Here is a 19,244-nt window from a genome sequence, read left to right as displayed (position 1 = left end):
CATTTTCATAATAAAGTGAACTGTATGCTAGACATCAAAGAAATTGAAGAGAAGTCAAAAGAACGTGATATGAATTTTATTATGTAAGTTAATATTTAAAAAGAAAACCAACATTAGTTTCATTATAATAAAGTTTAAACGGGATTTGATTTTATAACCTCAATCAAAGTGTGTAATGTGCAAACTTTATCTCTGTGTAATTTTCAGAAAAGGTAATGTGCTTTCTATGTGCTATATTATAATATTACTGAAATACCATTTTAATTATATTCTTGGTTCTTATTCATATGATTTTCTGCTTTTTTCAGTTACTTTCTACTTTCTTCTTTTTGCCAGGTGACTAATTTGGCTTTAAGGGAGAGTTCATATTAATATAGGATTTATTTTATGTCCTAGAAGCATTTAAACTTCAAATCACCTAGAATTTTACACATGATAACATAATTTTTTTCGATCGCAACAAAGACTTTTCCTAGGACTTACTGTCCCACAGAACTAATGTTTCTCAGACAATCTCAAAAATAAGAAAGATTTTTTCCTTACTCTAAGATTAAGAAGAAGACAAATGTTTTTCTAGTGATTCTAAAATCAGAAACTGGAAGTTTAACTAGAGAAAAAGTAGATGAATTATTGAAACATGAGCTTAAGTAGACTTGATAAATACAGTGAGGTATCACATAATGTTGCTTTTTACTGTCTTTGACAGATGAAGAAGGAGACGCATGTCATTCCTAATTTATGCAGTGCCTCAGTTAGGGGAAATGGGAAAGTCCCCATTTGAACTCTGGATGTTTGACTCAAAAAACCTTGAATCTGGGGCCAGCTTTGTGGCACAGCTGGAATACAAAGAATACTCTGTTCAAGAGAGGCTGGATCCTACATGGCCACTGTAGTTAGGATTCCTAGTCTAGTCTGCCTGAAACATGCAGGGCATGCACCCACATGCCTGGGAGTGTCCAGAATCCCATAGGCTGGAAGACTGGAGGGATTATGGCATGAGCAGGAGCTGTGGAGTATGCTTCCCTCTCTCTGTCGCTGGTGCATACTCACACACTCCATCATAAATGAAGGAAAAATGAAAAAAAAATACATAAGACATCAGCAACTTGCTCTTTTTAATGACAGACAGGTTTGTGGGGCCAGCAAGTGGGATGGTGGTTAAGGGCACTAGACTCCTACATGGCTGACCACAGACCTGGCAGTTAGTTGGTCTTTCACTTTCTCTATCTCTCTATGTTCCTCTCTGGTCAAATTTTAAAAAAAAAGTAAATAAATCAAGTTAAATAAAATAATTCTTTAAAAGAAAATGATACAGGGAACCAGTGGTTAGCATAATGGCTATGTCACTGGACTCCCACATAGTCAGCCACGGTTCGCGTCCCGGACACGGTGGCTTAAAACTCACGCCGGGCGCGTGTGCGTGCGTGCCCAAGATCCTGGGAGGAGAATGGAGGAGAAGGGATTGCGGCATGGCCATCCCCCCTGGGGGGTGATTTCTCGCTTTCTGTATCTATGTCTCTCTCTGCCTGTCTGGAGAGCGCATGCGCCCTATAGCAAAAACCTCTCCAAAAAAAAGAAAAAAATGAAAATGATACATAGGTGTCCAAACTGTTTGATTTCAAGTTCATATTGAACTATACAAATAGTTTCCTATATTCTGCATCTGTACATGTTTTAGGGTATTCTCCAGCAGAACGCTATCCAGACAATGCATGTTCTAGCCTATCTTTCCAAGCCACTTTCTGCCACTTTTTCACAACACTCAATACCACTTTCACTTTCAAAGGAAGGAAGTATGTTCTGAAATGGACTTTTGACATATATTTTCTCTTGACTTCATCCATCTTGAGTGCCTTGAAATTGTACCTGTATCTAGGTGTCTTCTTTGGTTCATTTCCTTGGTTAAAATTAGGACTTCTATGAACTGACCTTTCTTATGCTGTGGTCATGCAATAACTTTAAACAATCTCAGTAGAGTCCTTCACATATTGTATTAAAATAGTTATTTTTCAAAACAGTTCATTGTAAGATTCTGTATCTTAAAGTAGTTGACCTGGTTTACTCAGTTTGAATCCCCAGGAACCTTAAAAATATTGCTGGTCAAATAATTGAAATTTATGATATATTTGTTAAATGAATGAAATCACTTTAGAAGACCGTTATAAAAAATTCTGAATTTTTTTTTACTTCAGATATGTACATAATTGACTTGATGATTGTATAATATATGTATTTACTATTAACTCTGAAGAACTAAATTGAATGTCTCTGTATATTGGGAAATAGTAGTAAGACTCTGGAATCCCATCAGATTTGCACCTCTGGGTAGGGCTGTCTGTTTTCTAACTTGGTTGGCCTCACAACACTGACTTGCTAAAGGCTCTGGCACAGAAGATGAGCACAATGTATACATAAGGCAGAGTACTTCATTCACTGAGGCTGCTCTTACACCAAACTGCGGTGGTTCCCTTGTAAGCATGGTCAGGACATAGTGACTTTAATTGAAGACACTGTTAAGATTTATTGACTCACATGTACTAATGTTAGAATTTAAAGGTCAAGAAGCCATAACATTGACACTAAAATTTCCATTTTAATGATTTTCTGCCAAGCATAGGGTAGTTTTTAAAAGTGAGGCAAATCCCATTTTTTTTAAAACACATTCACCTTGAATTGTCTTTCTCCTCTCATGATATCTATATCAATGTCTCAAATCATATTATTTATGAGATTAAAAGACACAAAAAGTAGTGCTGAGTGGAGTCAGATTTTTGTGACATGGGAGACCATTATCAAATTTGTTTGATATTTCACAAGTTTTACAAAAAAGCCATTCCCAATTGATTGCAGTCAATATTCACGTTGACATGTGCTTACATATCATGTGTCATGTGCTATATATAGCTGGCCTAGTTCTATCAAATGGCTAAACTGAGTTGACTAACTCTGTTTTTGGAACAAATGGATTCAAATTTTTTTTTTCTCTCAATTTTAGTAATTTATTTTATGCGAGAAAGGGAGAGAGAGAGATAGGTAACCTTAGCGGGACTTCACTGTATACAAATCAGTCCTCCCAGCCAGGCAAGATCGCTGGTTTATTCATGCATATCTGTCGTGTACAGGTTACCCTGGGATCCAAACCCAGTTCTCCCATGTGGCTATCTGCCTGTGCAGCAGCTCTTTACACTTGGGACATCATGGCTGAGGCAGAGTGAAGCTTTTGGTGAAAGATACCAAGGCAGAGATCTGACCTTAAGGATAGTAATGATATTTACCTTGGGCCAACAGGTGGCATGGTGAAGAGAAATCAGTTAGATAAAAAATACAAGTTCTCATAATAAAAGGAAATTGAGTAGACTATTGTGTGAAACATATGTCATTGCTGCAGAGCTATAAAAGATTATTAGGCTAACAAAGGATTCTACTAAATTGTAATATTAGAGGCAAACTGAATGAAATATGTGTGAAGAAACTATATATGTGTGAAGAAACTGTTGCAAAAATCAGATGAAAGGGCAACAAAAGCAACATTTGAAGATTAACGGCAAAAAAAGAAAAGAAAAAGAACACTGCCTATGTAAACCACTTGATCCAACAGAACGTGGGGTCTGCAGTTCTGAGACTGTTCTGTTCAGTGTTGTATTGTCAGCACAGGGAACCTTGCCTGGTCCACAGACAGTGCTCTACACATGTATTAAGTATCCAAAAAATCGAATTGCTAAAATAAACCACCTGTTTAAAAGAGCAAACAAGACATTTAAGATAAATTTACGGAAAGAATACATGGTCTAGAATTAAATGTATGCAAGGATAGAGGGAGAAAAAGAAGACAGAATAATTTGCAAATGGAAAAAACAGTATACCTTACTGAAAGTAAGCAACTTATTTAATAGACTGAGATGATTAAAAACAATATATTAGAAAATTTTTGTGTTTTTTTCAGCATTAAAAAGCTATCCCCTGTCATAGTAAGTATTTAAATGAACCAAGAGTTGCAAATTAAGAAAAAGATGCCTTTAACATTTAAAGCAATAAAAGTTTTATTAATTGATCAATGATGTCCTAGAAAAAAAATTAACTAACTAAAATTTTAGAGAAAAAAAAATTAAAGAAGTGAGTTAAAATATTGCATAGTTTTGAAATCACACATAATAGGCTATTAATGAGTTCGATAACTATCAATCTTTAAGATGGGGGCCAGGAGATGGAGTAGCAGTTATGTCGCTAGACTCCCGCATAGCCAGCCATGGTTTGATTACTAGGCGGGTGTCTTGAATATCATGCTGTGAGCATGTGGGTCCATGCCCAAGATCTCAAGAGGAGAATGGAGGAGAAGGAATCACAGTGGGTGTGGTCATCTTCTTTCTGCGTGATTTCTCACTTTTCTTTTCACTTTCTCTGTCTCTCTCTCTCTCTCTGGTGAGTGCTCATGCAAAAATCTATTTAAAAATCCCTATTAATGGAAAGGATGTACGTTATTAGTTTGTCTCTAAAAAGTTTATTATTTACTGGGTGTTGTTCTTAACACACATGCAAACACCAACTATTACTTCATAAAATCACCCTTAAAGGTGAAAAGTAAGGTTGAATACTAGCCAGAGGCAAAAAAATAAAAAGAAACCCTTCACGTTATGCCAAAATTTATTTGTTCTTTGATACAATTGTTTTGTATTCTGTTCTTTCTGGAGGGCAAAATGTACAATTTGAAGGTTTTTTGTTTAACTGTTTAAACAATGGTTAACATTATTTATTAATATATAGCTTATTTTATTTTAATTTAATTTCTTTTATACATTCAATCACATACATCTCCTTACAAACCAAATGATGTGATTGAATCATCAAAGAAATTAAGATAAAATAAAATATATATGTGTTCTTTATGGAAGAGATGAGTCTTTTTTAAAGCAAGTTAACTGCAGTTCTGCTATGCTGATATTCACATTTTTCTTAGCTCATGTAGTATACCAGATCACTGTGGAAACTTTTTGCAAGTCAAAAGTTTGTCATTGTTTTCTAGAATATGGCATTACTGACAGGAGGATTAATATGCTCCCTCTCACGTCAACAGTGTTAAAAGTACTGTAAATAGCTATCTTTTGACATCAGTGTTAGTGAAAATTCAGAAACAGTGCTAAAATTCTGACCACATAAATAGAATCCAAGATAGCTCATGAAATAAAGTGGAAAATAAGATAGATCGAATATCTATTTTTTTAAATTGTATTCATCCTCTCACAACACATGCAACTATGAAACTATGATATCAGTTTTATTTTTGTAAAAATTTGTTAAGATTCAAAGATTATGTAATTTTTATTTTATTATTTTATTTTATTTATTTATTTAGGTTTTCAACATATGGTGTATGAACTCATCAGGGAGAGACAGAAGATATGTAGAAAATCATGCCCAGGGGGATAACTATGCCACAATTCCTTCTCCATTCTCTTTTTTGGAATTTTGGGCATGTACTCACATGCACCTGTAGTGATTTTCAAGACACCTGGTCAGATACTCAAACCATTGCCAGTCATATGGAAGCCTAGCACCTTAATTACCATACCAACTGCTGGCCCCAATTATTAAATAATTTTAATTAACCTCTTGTTTTACAAATTGTACAGTTATCCTAATGGGGAAACAAAATAAATGAAAGTGAATGGTAAGAACCTAGCAGCAGCATTTGGTATAAATTTTCTAAATTAAAATAAATATTTTACTATGCAATAAGAATCCTTATGTATTAAAAATGGCTGAGCTATCAATTAACAAGGAGAGATTACATACATTTTAATATTTAAATCTTGAAAATTCAAACCCTCTTGTATATAAGAAAGAAGTAATTTCATTATGAAGCATGGTTCACATTCTTTCAAAAATACAGATCTCTGCATAATAGTTCTACTTGGTCTTGTCAATAAAATTTCCTAGGATAAGTGTGGTTTAATTAATAATAGTATTTTTCCCTTAGCATTCTTATATTTTTAAAATTTCCATTTAATCCCCGTACATTTTACAGCATACAAAATGATTTTCCCAACATGAACACAGTACAGATTAGTCAAGTCATAGATATTACCATGTGTATTACCATCAACAGTTAACCTTTCATTTTTGTTTCTGTTAAAAAAAAAAAACAACCCAGTTGAAAAACTGAGCAAAAGAGCAGAACAGACAACTCTCCAAGGAAGACATACAAATGGCGAAAAAGAAAATGAAGAAATGCTCAATATTTATTATCATAAGGTATCACAATGAGATATCACTTAACACCAGTCTGAATAGCTAAGACTGAAAATATACACAATGATAAATGCTGGTGGGGTTATGGTGAAAAGGAAACTCTCCTACACTGTTATTGGGAATGTAAATTAGTACAGCCACTGTGAAGAACAATTTAGAGGTTCCTCAAAAATCTACAAATAAACTATGATACAACCACTCTTGGCATCTACCCAAAGGATAGGAATACACTCTATAGGAAAACACTTGTGCATCCATTTTTATTGCAGCATTATTAGCAATTGCTAAGTTAAAGAATCAGCCCAAAGGTCCAAGAACAAATGAGTATATTAAAAAAATGTGGCACATTTATACTATGAAATACTACCTAGTTATAAAAAAAAGGAAATCCTCACACTTGATTCTAACTGGACATACATGGAAGATTTAACGTTACATGAATGCCTGCGTTCTGTGGCAGACATTGAAAGGTTGGAAGGTATAATAATGGGAGGGCAACTGAAGATACATGTGACAAACATAGAAAGGGCGGGTAATCGGAGGCATGAGGAAGACAATAAGGGGAAGAAATTTTTTTTTTAACTTTCCATCTTTCTTTTCTTTTTTTTTTTTTGTTTTGGAGAGGTTTTTGCTATAGGGCATGCACGCTCGCCAGACAGACAGAGAGAGACAGAGAGACAGAAAGCGAGAAATCATCCCCCAGGGGGTATGGCCACGCTGCAATCCCTTCTCCTCTGTTCTCCTCTCAGGATCTTGGGCACGCATGCACACGCGCCCGGCTTCAGTTTTAAGCCACCAGTTTGCGGCTCGAACCGTGGTCGATTACGTGGGAGTCCAGCGACATAGTCATTACACTAACTGCTGGTCCCTAATCTTTCTTTTCAAGTTGAAAATTTTTTTTTTCAGTTTTAGTACAAAAGTCTCAGAATATGACTCTATGATAAATAACTTGTGTATCGCCAAAACAATTTGAGTAAGCAAGTAAGCACATTGAGAAAGTATTAAATAGAGACCAGCAGATGGCCTAATGATTATGTCGCTGGACTCCCATGTCTTCCACTGTGGTTTGAGTCCTGGAACTGACAACTTAAAATGCACTTTGGGCATGTGCAAGTGTGTGCCCAAGATGGCAAGCGGAGAATGTTAGAGAAGGGATTGCAGCATGACCATTCCCCAAGGAAGGTGATTTCTTGCTTTCTGTCTCTCTGTTTCCCTCTCTCTCTCTGGTGAGGGCATGCACCCTATAGCAAAAAGTATCTCTTAAAAAAAGAAAAAGGAAAAGTATTAAATATATTACTAGCATATGTGATGAGACCTTATATCAAGCATTAATCTGTCACATGGATAAACATTCATTCAGATCACTTTTCCTCAAACACTGCTTCAAAAATATGGGACACATTATCCTTTACCAGGAATATGAATGTTAGGAAAAGGAAATCGAAGGATTTTACTGCAAGTTTCTCCAGCAAATTTAAAGACTACATTGTTGCTCTCTGATATTAAGGGGTTAAACAGGAATATTTCTCACTAATTTATAACAAATTAGACTACAAGAAGAAAAAACTAATTGTATTTAAATTTTGCAAGCTACTTTCCAATAATTACTAGTGCGTCATAATTTTATATATGTTATTTGAGAACGTCATGTAAAATAATTGTTGTTCAACTCACATCTTCAACCCCCATTGCTTTGTACAGATAATTTCCTCTGTGGAACAATAAGCCGTTACCTTCATTACACCGTGGGTCATACTGTGATGCTATGACACCGTCATTTGCTTTCTCTAAAACATGCACAATGCACCACGTCCTGGTGTTTAGCTATCATTACATTTTATGTCATGCAGTTATCAGTCAGTTATTGAGTCTGAAGTGTGTCTTCAGTGAATACAAATGCCACAAGACCAATAATTCTGTTATTCAAAACTAGAAATTTTATTTCAGAAGAAGGATAAGTGGAGGCAAAAATATAGCCTTATTATTTTGATTTGTGCCCAGTTACACTGATAGTAAAGTGAAAGTGATATTATAATAAAAAGGACTTTAGAAATTGAATTATTAACATTGTGAAATCAGTCAGGATCTTGTTTTGATAAATCTTGGTAAAATCTAGTAATATTTAGTTGACATGATGTATGCATAATGCCCACAGCTTATTCAAAATTTGAAGATTGATATCCAAGTTTTACATGGAGAGATAAATATTAAAATGATATAGAATAAAAGTGATTATGATAGAGCTTTTAAATAAGACATGAGCATACTAAAATATCACACCATAGCTTTTTAAACTAAGGATTAACCTTCCATGAGAACTATTCTGTGGAAAGAAAGAAAATAATAAAAATTTTAGATGCGTACAGTGCTACCTAAAAATCCTGTTTTAATTCACATTATCAGTAACTCCACAGTCCTTTCTCTCCTGGCTCATGCATATACTATTTCATAAAATCAGACAAGGAGTACCATTTATTTGAATTAGAACTCAATACGTCCCACACTATTGAAATAGTACAGGAGTTCACTCAGAGAAACATCACTATTATCATTATACATTATAACCTTTCAGACAAAGGAAAATACTGCTTTTGTCTCCACAGGTGCAAAGTGCTTTCACTGCAGAAAAGGGATCACTACAGAAGCACGCTTGGGACCCCTCAGTGTTACTCTCTTGCACTAACAATTTCAACTACACCGCAAAGATGAAAAAGCAAGTACCTACCTTTTCTCACAGTAAAACGAAGTGTCTTCCAAAGGAGTGTAAAATAGAAGCCCTTTCCAGTTTTTTTTTTGTTTGTCTTTGTCTTTGTTACTTCTAATGATAAGACAACATGATAAAAAATAATACTATAGCATTCTTACCACTTTGAGAAAATGTCCTGCAAAATTGTGTACTTTTAAATGAAAATAATCAAACACACATGTGCCTTGGATAATACGCTTCAACAACACAATTTTCAATAGAGCCTAGAGAAAGATATCATCCTTGATTGAAGTTATTTCAGATAAGTTTATTTTTGCTAGCGTCGTAGTACATTATTAAACATTCTCAGGCAAGCTAAACCTTCCTTCCAAGTGTAATCCTCCCAGTCACCCACCGTCTGTTAGATAGGAACCTTCCGTCATCAAAAGTCGCTGTGAAAATCTACCATGGCCTGCACTAGGTGTGTCTTCTTCTCCATTACTCACACCATTCTAAGGCACGTAGGGCCATGGGCTCAATAGCTGCCCGGGTTTTCTCAGGAATCCATCCTAATATTGAATTTGCAAAGCAGTTGAGAGAATGCCGTCCAACTCCATCTTAATCTCTTTTCTGGAGATAATAACTCATTTAGTCAATTCACTTGCATCAACCTCTTCACGTTCTGTCTCCTGGAATGGTAATCCACTAACTCCTCACTTGCTTGTCATTTGACACAGGAACTAAAAAATGTTTGGACTGTTCACACGACGGAGAAAAGGGCACCCTCTGTCATTATTGCAAACTACAATTCTTACTTGCTTGGAGATCTTCTCTTGATTCATTAGCAATCATTCTTCTTCAGTATGCTAATGTGAAGATGTTAGCAATTAGAACTGTTTATTTACGAATAAATGCATAGGGTGCTTGATGTTGTACTGTTATAATTTCTTGACCACTAGGGTAGCTACTAAACTATGATTTCTCATGGAATATGAATTATGAAATATGAGATTAGCTACAATAAGGGGAATTACCTGTGTTGTCAGTAGATGTAGACCCAAATTACAAGGGAGTCTCTTTTTTTTTTTTTTTTTTTTGGGAGGTTTTTGCTATAGGGCGCGTGCGCTCACCAGACAGACAGAGAGAGACAGAGAGACAGAAAGTGAGAAATCACCCCCCAGGAGGGATGGTCATGCTGCAATCCCTCCTCCTCCATTCTCCTCTCGGGATCTTGGGCACGCACGTACACGCGCACAGCGTGAGTTTTAAGCCACCGGGTTTGGGATGTGAACTGCGGTTGACTATGTGGGAGTCCAGCAACATAGCCATTATGCCAACTGCTGGTTTCCAAGGGAGTCTCATTTTCAGGAAAGAATAGCTTTCCTTTATATCAAATACCAAATAGCTCATGAACAAAAATTTTGTAAATTTCAGTAACATTAAATGAACTGATAATTTTATAAATGTACTTAGTCACTAAAACTATTACCTCTGAATATCTTTCTTAAAAAACAAACAAACAAACAACAACAAAAAAGAGGGCATACGTTCCTGCCACAGAGAAAAGGACAGATGGAGAGAAAGCATCTTCCAACGGGTAACACCATAACTATGTTTTCTTCCTTTCGTCACCCCACCAGAGTCCCAGGCATGCACACACATGCCCATCTTTCTCAAGCTACTAAGGCTGGGATTTGAATGGTAGTCAGCCATGTGGTATCTGGCTCCCAATGCACTGCACTTAACTGCTGCACTGCAGGGCTGTCCTTAGTATCTTACTGTTTACCAAGCACTGTTTTCTGCTCTTGGATTTAAATAGTAAAATATGTTCTATGATTATTTGGGGAAAAGTATACTGAAACTTTTTTTTATGAAATCTACATTAAACTAACCATATTTCATTTCTATTTTCGGAACCCAGCGATCCTATGCTTCCATCAACATTTCTCATCTGGCATCTCTTTAGGTTTTCCACAGGAGCCTTTGGTAGGAGACTGGAAGGCAGAAGGTACCAAGCAGGGTATATAAGGAATAAGTCTCCTTGTTCCAGATTCCATCTATATTTATCTAGAAAATTAGACAACTCCTGCTGGCACTCCGAGCATCACCAGCCTAGGTGATCCTTATTAAAGTTGCCAGCCTCATGCAGAAAGTGTCAGTTCTGTAGCACAAGAGGCCACTCTGTCTTTCTCTAGCACTTCTGTTCCCTGATTCCTCTGAAAATCTAAAATTATCTGCATGGCAGTATCTTCAAAGCTTTTCCTACCAGCCTTGTTGGGTCTTAGCCCAGCCTTCTAATGTCTAGTAATATGATATTCTTTCTTGTTTCTTCAGTCTGAGGAAAAGTTAATGAGCCCTACAGTTAGAGTCTGCAACACATCTATTTCCTGTTTTTTGCCTCTTGGCCTTACAATCTGTGTGTAAGAAGCACTCTGTGTATGATATTCTATTTTGCTTCCTTGTCGCTTATTAAGGCAGTGAGTGGCTTAAATAACCCAGGTCAAAGAAGACAGTGACTTGGAAGGAAGGAAACAGCAGTCAAGACTGAACGGGTATACTTCACAATATCATTTGAGGGTATGACCCTCAGGGATAGATATGATTAGGTGGAGAGTATGAGACAAAATTACTTTTTAAAGGATGATTCTGGTCTTCTAGCTGTCTTAAGGGGAAGGATTGGGTTACCAATCCTGGAGTGCTAGAGTTTGTTACAAAGGAAGAAGACAAGGAGAGAAACAAATTTTGGAGAACAATTTTGTGACATAATAATTTTGAGATGATAATTAGCAACTTAAATGGATCAGAAGTTCAAGCGTTCTATATGAAAGATTCATGTTTTATGTTTGGAGAAAAATGTTTTTTATTTTATATTCAAAACAATGAGATGAGATTCACTCTGACTAAAAGTGAGGGTCTAGGGAAAATAGAGGAGCTTCAAGGACTAAGTACTGAGAATCTACCATTTAAAGGTAGAGGAAATGAAAAGCAACCAACCCAAAGTAACTGAGTAGGAGAAACTGAAGGAGTGGGTGGAAAAACAGGGACTGTGCTTTTCTATAAGGGTATAATAGCGAAATCTAAAGCCGTTGATTGATCAGAGAAAATGAAATCTGAATAAAAAGGAGGGGAGGATTACATATCTAAATGTTGTTTTTGGTAAGAGCTTTCTCTTTTACGTTTAAACTTTCCACAGGGTCTAGTCATAGCAGTACCTCTACCCACACTCCTACTTTTCTGAGTCTCTAATCTAAGAAGATCTCCAGCCAACCAGAGTCATGCCCAAAGGTATTCCCAGCATGCTCAGGTTGACCCAGGAACCAAATCCAGGACTTTCCCACATGGCTCAAATATCACGCAGCAGTGCCTCACCACCTGTGCCACTGCAGCTGAGTCAAGTAAGAGCTTTTTATAGTGCAGCCCTAGAGGCCAGAGTTATTTTAATATATACTCAGTAGAAATGTAGAGAGATCTTGGAAACATAACTCAATAGTTTGCTTTGCTTGGAAGAGGAGAAAATAGTAGTAACAGGAAGGGGATAACAGAGATAAGAGATATGCCATGATTGTATACTGATAGTTATGATCAGTGGGGTGGAGGGGGAGAATTGATGGTGCAGGACAGACAGAAGGATCATGGAAACAATGTCTTTGAATGGATAAGAAGGTTAATGCTGAAGGGGAACACAGCCAGCCATGGTAGTAGTATATATAGAAGGTGGAGTTATAGGCTCAGGTAGGTATGAACAAAAGACAAGCTAGAGGGAACCCAGAGACTTGTGATTACATTTATTTCTTAGATTATCAACTGAGAATGAGGACTGGGGACTGAGAAGTTGATGTTAGAAAAACGTGAATAAAGGACTTGTATATAATATTTATCCAGGGCCCACCAGGTAGTGTGGAGGTTAAAGTAGCTGGATCCCCACATGGCCAGCTAAATCTTTAGAGTACTGGACCAAGCATGAAAAATGCTCTAGCCACATGTGTGTGAGTGCTCAATAGCCCAAAGAGAATGGAGAAGTATCAGGGTGTGGACATCCCCATAAGGTGGAATTTCTCACTTCCTCTCTCTGTCTCACTCTTACGAGTACATGAACCCTGTAGCAAACAAATAAACAACAAAAACAATTATCTAGAAGGGGAAAACAATAAATAAGACTATAAAATACAGTGTGCTCATTCAGAACCAGTGAGCCCTCACTTGATATTTCATTTTAAGTGGCATTTTTGCTATAGGGCACATGCACTTGCTGGAGAGACAGAGAGAGACCAAGAGCTAGAAAGAGAGAAATCATCTCCCCCAGAGGAGATGGCCACACTGCAATTCCTTCACGCTGCAATTCCTTTTCCTCCATTCTCCTTTCAGGATCTTGAGCACACATAGACAGGCACTGGGCATGAGCTTTAGGTGGCTGGGTTCCAGTCTGAATTGCAGTCGACCACGTGGAAGTCCAGAGATGTAATCATTATGCTATCTGCTGGTTCCATTTTTTAAAAATGTTTTGTGCATAAGGCATGTGTAATCATTATGCTATCTGCTGGTTCCATTTTTTAAAATGTTTTGTGCATAAGGCGTGTGTGCTCTCTAGAGAGACACAGTGAGAGGAAAAGTGAGAAGTAATACGCCAGGGGTGATGGCCTGACCACAATCCCTTCCACTCCATTCTCCTCCTGGGATTTTGAATACACATGTAACTAGCATGAGTTTCAAGACACTGAGTCCAGGACTCAAATCACATTCAGTCTTGTGTGAGTCCAGTGCCTTAGCCACTACACCACCTACTGGCTTACTCACTTGAATATATTCATCATACTCAAGTAATATTAAAAATAGTTTTTATATTTTTCAAATATTTTTTATTGAATTAATTGTAGTAGTATATATTTAAGCACAAATATTAAACACAAATATAGATTTGTAGAAGTACAAATTTAAGTATAAATAGTAAACATAAATATAGATTTGTAGTATAGACTTAAATACAAATACAGAGCACAGAGAGGCAGATAGAGAGAGGAGATTAAGTGAAGTATATGATTCTTTCCATGCCATTATGAGGAATCTAGGGAGAGAAACAGGAACTGTTGGTACATGCAGTGAGTTACTATAATAATTTACCAAGATATTTTAGCTTAAAAGGAAAAAGGGGAAGACATAAGAAACAACAAGCAATTCAAAACATATGGCTAAAAATATTTAATACAAATCCTACTGAAGCAAATGAGTTTAAGAATCAGAATTCATTAAGCAGTAAACTGAGATGTTAGAAGGTAGACAATATTGCAACTATTGGACTATTGGTGCTATCAATATCTGGGCTATTTAATCATGGGAATGTGTGCCAAAATAAGTGTGAGCAAGATCGCTGGTAGATAGGTGGTCAATAGATGGATAAGAGGGTATTTAGAGTCATCTATGTAAACACTGAAATTACTAATATTACTAAGAATGTGCTATGAAGGAAAGACAGACAGTGAAGGTCTACAATATTGGGTTTTCAGGAAAATCATGGTGTCTTTTTGCAGAGAAAAACAGAAAAAATACATAATGACTTTCCCAACATCTTAATATTTGAGAGTGATTTGGAATTACCACTTGATGGCATTTGACTGCGATGAGAATAATAGATGATGGTACAGTCAGTTGACAAGGTGTTTGACTCTGGGCATGAAAGATGGAGAGAATGGTTTGACGGCAGCACAGTGGAGTAGGAACATCTGTGTCATGGCAGTGCTCATCAATAGGTAGTGAATGAATCTAGAAAATGGAAAGAGGTAGAGCATAGAGGTACACACATTTATCTAAAGAGATGGCAAACAGAATCTGCAAAAATCGAAAGTCAGGAAGTCCTATGTACAACAGGATGGTGTGATGTGTCAGTATGGGTGAAGTTGGGATGAGTTTTCCCACATCCATGGTATTGTTTTCACTTAAAGTCTGCAGTTTTAGATTTAGAAGCTAATGGAATGATGGTTTTACTACCAAAATGTGGTCAGTATTTCAACTCCATTGGTGTCTTGTAGGTTTTATCCATGTATTTGGCTGCAATCTTACTTTTCTCGATGAAGGCCATAAGGACTGTAGATGGGTTATCACATGCTAAGATGGGGCCCCCTCTTATTTTCCTCCTTCTTTTGTTTTGATGAGTTTGGGTACACTGAAGCAGGGTATTTCCTTTTTAGAATAGCCCATTGTTCTTTTTCTTAATTAAAAAAAATATTTCATAGTGACAATCTCATATTTTTTAATTAATGATTAAAAACTCTCCTTTTTAAATTTTTCTGGTACAAATCAACACTTATTCTACCCATTACTTCATCCTAAAAATGGTTTCTTTCTTTTCCTTCTCACATTGAAATCTTATTCATTTCTCTTTTTCTTACTGGTTGCTTTCTCTTTCTTTTCTTTTGTTAATTTTTTGCTCCTTTAAACTGTCACACTTTTCTCCCTTTTCCTTTCAGCATTTCACCATTGTTACCCATAATCCATTATAAAAGACCTTGTGTAGATACAATAAATTTACCCTTTCCAATCTGCATATTTCATGAATAAATTTATAAATACATTATTGCAATATAGATAGGTTGCTTCAGTGGTTGAGAAGTGTCTTCTAATAAGAGAGTTAAAGAATGGTTTGTGCTAGGACCAGCAGTTAGCGTAATGTCTATGTCGCTGGACTTCCACGTAGTTAACCGCGGTTCATGTCCCGGTGGCTTAAATCTCATGCTGGATGCATGTGCGTGCATGCCCAAGATCCCAAGAAGAGAATGGAGGAAAAGGAATTGCGGCGTGGTCATCCCCCATGGGGGGTGATTTCTCGCTTTCTGTCTCTCTGTCTCTCTCTGTTTGGTGAGCACACATGTCCTATAGCAAAAACCTCTCCAAAAAAAAAAAAAAGAAAAAAAGAATAGTTTGTGTGGGTGACGGCATTTAAGAGAAGAAAGAGTTGGACATAAGTATATGGAGCTTCATAAAAGACAATGTATAAATAGAGAAGAATACAAATATATAAAAATTTGAAAATATTTATGCATTTATATGCAAATGCAATTACATATGTGTGTTTGTTAATAAAATATTTACAAAAAGTCAAGATGCTGTTGTATAACCATTGTCTCAATAATTTTTTTCCTTTAGATTTTTGCTATAAGATGTATGCATTCACTAGAGAGAGACAAAGTCAGTAATAGGGAAAGTGAGAAGTAATCTCCCAGGAGCGAAGGCCATACCACAATCCATCCATTCTCCTGGGATTTGAGGCTTGCATGTACACACCTCAACATGAATTCTATGCCACCTGGTCCAGGACTCAAACAATAATTGGCCTTGTGGGAGTCTGGTGCCTTAGCCACTATGCCATGTGCTGGCCCCATTTCAGTAAGTTTTTAAACTCAGTGTAGAGTTTATTTTCATTTAGTCTTTAAGATTTCTATGTATTAAGCAGAATATATAGTAAATTAAAATGATTCATGAAAATTAAGAGATGTGGAGGAGCCAACCAAGGATCTGTGTATTTTCTGACATCCATTCTATATCAATCTTGGTGATATATTACATAGCAACAAGTAGGAAAATTTGAAATTAACGTCCAACTATAATATTTTCTGCTGATGTAAAAGTCTTTACAGCTAAAGTAGACTGCATTCTAGATAGTGATCTTTAAAGTTATGTTGGAGTATTACTTATGTAAAAGCATAAAGGCTGATTTATATTTTTTTAATTAATCCTAAACTCTAAAGTAGTTAAGATTTCTCTCTTTGATGCATTAACAGAAATGTATAAAAAGGACAAATGAATCATTTCTTGGTCATCTAATCTGAGTTATAGATATCCTAAACTCTTAATTCTCTAATTTTTCAAACTTCATCTGAAAACTTAGCACATTAAGATTAGATTTTTTTTCTTAATCCATTAAGATACAGACATCAATCTAAACTTGAACATATAAAGTAGAATGTGTGGTAGGAGTACTGAAATATTAATAGCTTTAGATGCTAAATTTTATTATAATTACTACATATGAAAACTCATGTTTAGAAAAGAAATTATTACTTCTGGGATTCAAATTTTAATTATTTTGTTGCATAAAATTATCATAATTTTTGATAAATTACCTTAAGTATCACTATTCCTTATCACTTTTATTGATATTTGTTATTAATAAAGCATATATCATAGCACATCAAGATTAATTTAATTACTTAATTTTATTATTCTTATTAAAAAAGCATCTTAATACACATACACAATTAGAATTGAACTCTGAAAGTGAAATATTGACATGTTTTTATTGGTAGATATACACTATAAAAAGAATAATCTTAATTTTTGAATTAAATGACAAGCTACATAGAATAAAGCTATTTAGTATATTTTTATCTTCTTGTCATTGTTATAACTATTTGTATGACATAATATTTGCATAAATAACTCAAGATTCTATTTATTTTATATATTATGCTAGAAACTTTCCTCATGTGAATCAAAGATGTTCATTTCTTTTAGAAAGACTCAATTAAACAAGTTCCAGATGGAAAGAAAACACTTTTTTGAGAAAGAGACTTTCAGGGGGAAATTATTCCTCTAATTCTAGGAAAATTATTCCTTGAATTCTAGAAAACGACAAAGAGATAAAAGTGTGCATCTGGCAAATTAGTAAGTTTATATTGCAGCTCAAAGAAGACAGCCTTTCTTCACAAAACAAGACATACTCCAAAGGAATTGAATATATTCCAAAGGTATTTACCCAAAAATATCAGGAAAAATATGAATAATACTAGGCAAAGAGAAGAAGCATTTAATAGACAACAGAATGTAAAGTTCTCTGTTAAAAGAAAATTCTGTGACTTTTTGCTTAGTAAAACAAACAAACAATAACAACAGCTAAAAACAAAACAAAACAAAGAAACCTAATTTTTTTTTCTGGAAGAAATCAGAATGTATCCTTGAATATTAGATAAACGGTGCTGAGAAATAAGAAATGGCTCTTATTAATGATTAAGGTTACACTTTGCACAGCTCAGATGTATGACTGCAAATTTAAACTGCACAGTTTTGGGTTTTAGCTTGTTATAGAGTGTGTGCACTTGCTGGAGAGAGAGAGAAAGAGAGAGCAAGAGGGAGGGAGAGAGAGAGAACATGAGAAACTCACCAGCATACTTTTCATGCCAGTGGATCTGGGACTCAAACTGCACATTTGACCAGGCAGGAACCACTTTACTTAACCACTATGCCACCAGCTGGCCACCTTAGTATATTAATAACATTGCAATCAATGGAAGGTTATTTGGGTATATTTCAATTTTTTAAAAAAAATCAGATGTATGTAAAAAAAATAATTCTAGGTATTAATTGCTACAAAGTAGCAAGTAAGCTTTGTCATGCTTCAGGGCAACAGTGATCATCCTTCATGGATGACTGTTGAGCAGACTCCTTTTGTCTGTTGCCAATTTGTGGGTGAAATTAACCATGAATTGACACAATTAGACAATGAATAAATGATTGATTACTATCTGATTCAGCAAAGAAGTCATGCCACTGAGGAATAAATGCAGTTCTGACATAAATGTGGACTGCATGTTACATGCATTAAAGAAAAAGATGAAAATAAAACAATGAAGACATTTCACTAGTCCATCAATGATGTGACTAACGTCTCTGTTGAATTGGATAATAGCTTTGTTATACTGAAAAAATAATTCCTCTATGTTTGTGTGCTATTCGCCAGGTACTAGCTATAACCACATGCACTTTATTTAAGTATCTGTTTTGTGAGAGGGAAACAGAGATACAGCATTCCTGATGCCTTGATCCATCCCCATCCCAGCTCAAGGACACATGCCTGTCTTGCCTATTCAAGGAAGTCTCCAGACTTGAACTTGCAAGAGTCCCTTGAATGTCAGTAGCACCAGTAGCACTTCTCTTCCATTCTCCCCTTGGGAACTGGGGCATGCACGCACACATGTGGCATCAGTTTAAAGCCACTGGGTCCGGGACCTGGAACATGGTCAAGTACATGGGAATTTAGTGACATAACCATTACGCCACCTGCTGGCCCGGTGATGAGATTTTAATATTTATTACTTTTACCTTAACTTTAATTTAATTTTCTGGTTTTTTTTTTATTTAATTTTTTAAAGTGATAGCATTCTACAAGTGGATTGCAAAATTTCTGAAAATCATCAATCATTTATGGCAAAAAATAATTTGAGAGACAACAAGTATACTCACTAGCATGCCATATTTAAGTTTTCTAAAATAAACATTTTAACTTGTTTTTATAGACCTCTTTCCTTTTCTATTTAATCTCCAT

At 35.7% G+C, this 19,244-nt stretch overlaps 1 long non-coding RNA gene across 2 annotated transcripts in view; it reads left to right on the top strand.

Annotated features, from left to right (window-relative positions):
• The window catches only part of LOC102499948 (uncharacterized), a 50,730-nt gene extending 41,743 nt beyond the window's left edge, over window positions 1-8,987 (top strand). For both annotated transcript variants that reach the window (XR_333543.1, XR_333542.1), the window contains exon 3: window positions 8,850-8,987. This is a non-coding gene — a long non-coding RNA (uncharacterized LOC102499948). The remainder of the gene's footprint in view (window positions 1-8,849) is intronic.
• The last annotated feature ends 10,257 nt before the right edge of the window (window positions 8,988-19,244 follow it).

The sequence above is a fragment of the Tupaia chinensis genome, unplaced genomic scaffold (genome assembly GCF_000334495.1).
Source record: "Tupaia chinensis unplaced genomic scaffold, TupChi_1.0 Scaffold000065_1, whole genome shotgun sequence".
NCBI lineage: Eukaryota > Metazoa > Chordata > Mammalia > Scandentia > Tupaiidae > Tupaia > Tupaia belangeri.
Note: the sequence above shows the minus strand (reverse complement) of the source record. Positions and strands in the feature narration are given on the sequence as shown.